The sequence below is a fragment of the Archocentrus centrarchus genome, chromosome 5, assembly GCF_007364275.1.
Source record: "Archocentrus centrarchus isolate MPI-CPG fArcCen1 chromosome 5, fArcCen1, whole genome shotgun sequence".
Taxonomy (NCBI): Eukaryota; Metazoa; Chordata; class Actinopteri; order Cichliformes; family Cichlidae; genus Archocentrus; species Archocentrus centrarchus.
This window is the reverse complement of record NC_044350.1, coordinates 19,765,824-19,773,388: the sequence shown is the minus strand read 5'-3', so window position 1 is coordinate 19,773,388 and position 7,565 is coordinate 19,765,824.

Below are 7,565 nucleotides of genomic sequence, written 5' to 3'. Positions count from 1 at the left end.
TCTGGAATAGTTTGGACAGCTCATTTTGTTAATGATTTAGATTTTTTTTTTTTTCACAATTTTAATCATACTTGCACTGTGATATATTTTTGCTTGCACATTTTCTTTCACTTTTCATCATTATCAATTAAGACTCCATGTTCATTGTTGATAAACGTTATTACTCAAGATTTTAAAATGATGCATGTATACTGTCTTCCTGTCTAGAAATTCTGTCCATGAGAAACTCTCATTTCTGTTTGTTCTGGTTGCACAACAGTGGCAGCCATGCAGGGTGGTTTGTTCCTTGGGCAGGACAACCATTCAGGTTCACCATTTTTTTGATAACCATGTTTTTCCTCTTGCTGGCTGATAACGGGCTTGTTTTGGATCTGACTGAAGGTCAATCTCACTGTATGTGTCATGGTCCAGGGTCATTTTGACCCTGGGTGTTTTGTTTTTGCTTTGTTTGTCTGTTCTGGGTTTCTTTTGTTGTGGGGTTTGGTTATGTTTTGATTTTTCTAGTTGTGTTCTGTGTCAAGTCTGCGTCTTTGTTCCCTTGTCTCACTTCTTGTTTTATTTTGATAGTTATCTGTTCCCTGTGTGTTGTGTTCAGTTTTGCTTCCCCTTGTCTCGGTATTTTGGTTCACCTATGTTCCCTGCTGTTTCCACTTCCCCTTATTATCCCCTGGTGTGTTAAAGTCCTGTGTTTCCTCTGCTCATTGTCGTGTCGTTGATTATGTCTTGTTGGAGTGCGTGTGTGTTCTTGGCAAGCCTTGCTTTGTTTTTGGATTATGTTCAGCTCCCAGGAGGGTTTTGTTTTTTGTTCTCCTCAATAAACACTTTTTAGTTATATCTGTCTCCGGAGTCCTGCAACTGGGTCCATCCCTTCATGGCACAGTATGAGCAGGTCACCCATTTACGGAAGGCTCACAGTCCTCACTGCAGGGGCCTGGGTTTGAATCTGGCTCAGGCCATTTCCTGTGTATCGTTCCCCCTCACTCTCTCCCCATCTACCTGTCTGCACTGTCTAATAAAGGCAAAAAAAACAAAAAAAAACTCTTCCTCTTTACATTATCTTCCAAAACACTCTCTCTCTCTCTCTTCTTCTTCTTCTTCTTATACTTCTTGTTCTTCATAGAAAAATGTTATGCATTTTATATCGTTTTAAGCACTTTAAACTGATTATGGTATTCTGTCTCTCAAGTAGATCGTTTTATTATACTGTTCAGGGTTGCGGGGGGGGGGGCTATCCCAGCTGACATAGGTCGAGAGGCAGGGTACTTAATTCAATTAAGTTCAATTTAATTCAATTCAATTCAAAGTCTGAGGTTGAAATAATAACAAGCATCGCTTCATTTTTCTTTTGGTAAACATTGAAAACAGGTCCTACAGACCCAAACACCACACCAGGCTACACTATACTCAAGGTTTTTTATTTTTTTATTTTTCTTTTTCTTTTTCTTTTTGTTTTTCCTTTCCTTTTTTTTTTTTTTTGATAATTCATATCTTTTGATTTTTGTGTGTGTATGTGCGTGAAACAAACCACACCCATATGAGATGTGGGAGTGGAGATAATCCTTTCTGTACAGTTGCCAGCTCTTTGGATGCAAGTATTGAAATAATACATTTGTGTTGTGTTCAGTGTCCTTTTCTACAAACACAGCTACACTCAAAACAGTGATTCTCTGCCCTCATAAACATGAAGCAATCATTTTGAGTAAAATGCAGCCATAATATCTAAAATCCATCCATCCATCCATCCATCATCCATCCATCCATCCATCCAGTTTCTTCCACTTAAGGTTTATTTATTCAAATAATTATTCATTAAGGACAATATGCTTAGTATAAACTGAATGTATACCAGTCAAGCAAATTTAATTTAACCAGAGTCCAGTAAATCAACAATTTTATGTGACCAGATTGCATTCAATTTACATGCAATCAAGTCAACTTGAAGTCAGCATTTGGTGTGTGTGTGTGTGTGTGTGTGTGTGTGTGTGTATATGTATATATATATATATATATATATATATATATATATATATATATATATATATATATATATATATATATATATATATATACATATATATATTTTTTTCACACACACACACACACACACACACACACACACACACATATATATATATATATATATATATATATATATATATATATATATATATATATATATATATATATATATATATATATATATATATATGTGTGTGTGTGTGTGTGTGTGTGTGTATGTATGTATGGATTTTGTTTTGTTTTTTTTAGTTTACAGCAGCAGGGAGTGAAAGAGCCACATCAACGTGAAGCCAAGAGGAACCATAAGCTGTCACTGAGGGAGCTGGTCTGGATTTGGAATACCATCTGTACTAAGGGAAATAAATAAGACAGTGGTGGTAGAATGCTGTAACCTGGCATGTCTTTTATGGAATATGAAGTTTAATTGGAGGAGGATTAATACATTAACTGCCTCAGGGAAAGCTATAATGCAGAAATAGAAATGCACTCCTTCCAGTGAGGATGTGCACAATCTGTTGAAAGCATCTAGCAGCTGGTAATTGAAGGGACAGGACTTGACTCCCCCATTATAAGTATGCAGTAGTAGTAATATAATTGGATAAAAACATACACTATATTGCCAAAAGGACTCTGCAGGACAGTTAGGCTCCTCCACACCAAACTCACTCATCCATGTCTTTATGGACCTTGCTTTATGCACTAGTGTGCAGTCATGTTGGATCAGGAAGGGGCCATTCCCAAACTGTTTCCACAAAGTTGAAATTGTCCAAAATGTCTTGGTATGCTGAAGTATTCAGAGTTCCTTTCACTGAGTCCAACTCCTGACAAACAACCCCACACCATAATCCTCCCTCCACCAAATTTTACACTTGACACAATGCAGTCAGGCAAGTACTGTTCTCCTGGCAACCGTCATTCCAGAGAACACGTCTCTACTGCTTTACAGTCCACTGCATCCAATGCTTTGCATTGTGCTTGGTGATCTAAGGCTTGGATGCAGCTGCTTGGCCATGGAAAACCATTCCATGAAACCAGGGCTGGACTGGGACAAAAAATCGGCCCTGGCATTTTTGGCTTAGACTGGCCTGCAACTATGTCTTTATAGCATTTGACACTGTCTTACTCTTATTCAATGTGGGCATACCTTTTGCTAATAATACTTTTATACTTTTTTTACACTTACTTTAGTAATGCTTAAATTACAAAGCATTTGCTTTTCATTTAGCTTTTTTAAAATCTGTTATTTCACCTGTTTGAGTGCTTTTTAAAACATGTTTAACCAGCATAGAGGCTACAAATTCAAACTACTGTGCAGCCTTTCAAAACACCTTTAACCTAAATATCTAAAATGCTATGATGTAGCCTAAAATGGACACTTGCTGCTCATCCAACACTTCTTGGCCTTGAGTGTTTGCTATTTTATCAGATTAAGGTGCCATGGCTGCCAGATTTTGGGAAGTATGCAAATACCAATATTAATGATACTAATCAATCGCCATTGCTCATCATTCTTATGTAATAGAGGTAATGTTACCTCCATCACCTCAAAGTCCCTGTATTATCCTAATGTTACTACCTGCTTCGTACTACACCTTCCTGCTCACTCTGTCCCTCGGTTTCCAAAACCTGCATCTCTGGCTGCTCCTCCCCGTGTCCGCTGCTGCTGTCTTCACCTACAGCAGAGCCAGCCCAAGCCTTGAAGGGGCCCTAACCAAGGTAAAGACCTACAATAATTACAGAAAAAACCCAACAGTCATCCTAATCTTAAAAATAGAGAGGGTGTCTGTCTCCTGAATCCAAGCTAGGAGCTGGTTCCACAGAAGAGGGGCCTGAAAGCTGAAGGATCTGCCTCCCATTCTACTCTTAAGTATCCTAGGAACCACAAGTAAGCCAGCAGTCTGAGAGTGAAGTGCTCTGTTGGGGTGATATGGTACTATGAGCCAATGAAGAGAAGCCAATATGGGAGAAACTGGCTCTCTCTTTCTAGTCCCTGTCAGTACTCTAGCTGCAGCATTTTGGATCAGCTGACAGCTTTTCAGGGAGCTTTTAGGACAGCCTGAAATTAATGAATTACAATAGTCCAACCTATAAGTAATGCATGAATTAGCTTTTCAGCATCACTCTGAGACAGAAATATTAGAGCGTAGCCTACTCATTAAATTAATGTTGTTACAAGTATACAAATCTGGACAGTTAGAATAGTCTCTTCTTTCTTTTAGGAAATTGGCATTTGTAAAAAATTAAAACAAACCAAAAACAGTTTCATGACAAATGTGGCTGAGCTTGGGGGCCCCCTGGTAGTCAGCCACATATGTCGCCTATGCCTCGGCCGGCTCTGCCTACAGCTTGCTGTTGCGGGAGCATTGCTGTTACAGAGGATGTGGAGGCTACAGCAACGAACATGTCTGTGATCTTTACACATTTTGTAGCATCTACAGCGACACTCTTCAATTTCGTAACTTCTCTGCACCGCCTTTCTGCCGCTTCGGTTTCTCCATGTTGCCTCTCCTTTAACACACGCGCTCAACACTGAAACTACTAGCGGGAGTTACAGGGTACCACGCAGAGAAAGGGTGGGGCCACTTTCATCCTATATCCTGATTGGTTCCATCCACTGTCTATATTGAAGATGGGCCAATGGGCCGCCCCCTCTGAATTGTGGGCCGGTCTCTGAAAAAAAAAAAAAAAAAATCCAGCAGCGTCGGCCCTGAGGACGGTCGGCCCACCGGGCAAATTCGCGGTATGCCCGATTACCAGTCCAGCCCTGCATGAAGCTCTCTACGCACTGTTCTTGAACTAATCTAAAGGCCACACTGTAGCAATTGACTCTGCAGAAAGCTGGCAACCTCTGCGCACTATGCGCCTCAGCATATACTGACCCCGCTCTTTCATTGCAATCACTTCCACTTTGTTATAATACCAGTAACATTTGACTGTGGAATATTTAGCAGGGAGGAAATTTCACAACTGGACTTGTTACTCAGGTGGCATCCTATTACAGTACCACGCTGGAATTCACTGAGCACCTGAGAGCAACTCATTCTTTCACAAGTGTTTGTAGAAGCAGTCTGCACGCCTAGGTGCTCGGTTTTATACACCTCAATTCAATTCAATTTTATTTATATAGCGCCAAATCACAACAAACTGTCGCCTCAAGGCGCTTTGTATTGTGGGTAAAGACCCTACAATAATGCACCTGTGTCCATGGAAGTGATTGGAACACCTGAATTCAATGATTGGGTTGGGTCAGTGATTAATTTTGGCAATATAGTGTATATTTGGCTTGTTCTTCCAATTAATCCACTTCTCTGTGTCTACAGTGTCCCTGGACCCTTAGAAACAGCTTTGTGCATTTACCACCTTCAGTGTCAATACAGCATGCTATAGTAATTAGTGTGTAACCCATAATTTTACTGATGCCTCCACTCCATTTAATCATTGCCATAAAAAGAGCCAGAATGGAACTGACTCATAAAATTCAATACAACCACTATTTATGTTATTAATTGCACCTGTGCTTTTGTACTATGACAGGTTAAAACATCTACTGAAACAAATGAATGTTGAAGCTGACACTGACGTGAACACTGTGCTAAATGGGAACTTGAAGGCATCAGGCATTAGTTACATACAATGCAGCAGAGGCAGGAACAAGAGCCTGCAAACCATTTTTGCTGACAAGCCCTACACATGTAGTGGACACATGGTACTGAATGGAGCCCCTCTTCTCTTGCTGTCTCTCTCTGTCTCTCTCTTTCTGTCTAAAATGAAGGGAAAGGGAACACTTGATCATTGCAGTATAAGATACAGGTAAATGTCAGGGATATTAATCTTTCCAGTTAGGATGCATGAAAACACTGTGAATCCATTTCACCTTCTTTGGGGCAAATGAAAGTAACAACAGGTGCACTAGAGAGGCAACAACAACACATCCCCTCAAAAAAGGGGATGATTTTAGAGGTGGTGGCAACAGATGATTACTCTCTCCTTATCCCTTCTGACTGATTTTCTTCTTGTCTTGCATTTTTGATAGTTTCCTTATCACCACTGGTAACATGGGATGGTATCTGCAGCACATTCAGGTTGCACAGGTAGTCCAGCTTCTCCAGGATAGCACATCCATGTATGCCATCACAAAGAGGTTTGCTCTGTCTCCCAGCACAATCTCAAGAGTGTGGAGGAGTTACCAGGAGATGGGCCACTCCCCAAGGAGAAGGGTATCACCCAAACACCAGGACCAATATCTGCTTCTTTGTGTGAGGACGAGCAGGAGGAGCACTGCAAAAACCCTGCAAAATAACCTCCAGTAGGCTGTTCATGTGCATTTTTCTGAACAAACTGTCAGAAACAGACTGTACGACGGCCTGACATTCTTTAGTGGGACCTGTGTTCACAGACCTTTCTCCAGAGGACATCAGAACTGGCAGGTCTGCCACTGGTACATATTCCTCTTCACATATGATGCTGTGGGCAGCATAAACATTCACCACGGTGTCTCAATACACTTTCACGCCTGTCACATGTGTTCAGCGTGAACTTGCTCTCATCAAGAGTGCACTTATATATGATTTAGGTGATAATTGGTCAAAGAGTTAATAAAAGTAATAATAATAATAATATTGCCAATTTTCATATGATCTCTCAGTTGCACAGGAACAGCCCAGAAATATGTCTCCCAATAGTAAACCACAAAATGATGCAACACATACTGTATCAGCCAGGCATCTGGACATGCTCTGGGACATAAATTAAGCATCAAAATGTTTGGTAAGAATATGTGTGGAAACTGAGAATTTAAAAAATCAGATTTGTAGACAGTATCAAAAATGTATTTCATCAACTGACTTCAGTTAAAGGAAGTCTGTTATTCTTTTACAACCTATTTAAGTATACAAATCATTTTTTATTTTTAAGTATACAAATATGGAGCTTCTTTTTCATCTGTCAGCCCTTTACAAACTCAGTCATAGCCTTTATAGCAACAAAAATTAATTAATTAATTAATCAACCAACATTAATTTCTGCTAAATTAAGTACCTTAAAAAAATCTTGCATCATCAGCATTCACTGATTGTGCAGTCACTGGGATTTCTTTTTTTTTTAAACACTGATTTGGATAGTAGTGACTGTTGAACTACAAGCTCTGAGAGACAGACAGTCCCCATTCAATCTCATTGCCATTACAAAAGGGTTTGACAGTATTTACTACCAAAGGACAGCTGCTGTTGCACTGCAGTAGAGCAGTGGAGCCATTCAGCTGTATGAGTTACACTGTGCATATAGTCCTTCTTACACTGCAGCATCTGTGAGTATTAACAGCTCTCCCCAGAAGCAAGAAAACCATGGAAGTGAAACTCATTACAGACTTTCTATATGTACAACAATGCTACTTTAAGGATATTGATTTTCAGACTGTTTCTCAATTCTCGTTTCTGATTTTATTTCTATAAATCTGAAGATCCGTTTCATTTCATTGCCTCCAGGCATTTTAGGTATTAGTCAGTCTTCTAATTGCAATATGTTTTTAAGAGCGATTTATGAATTAT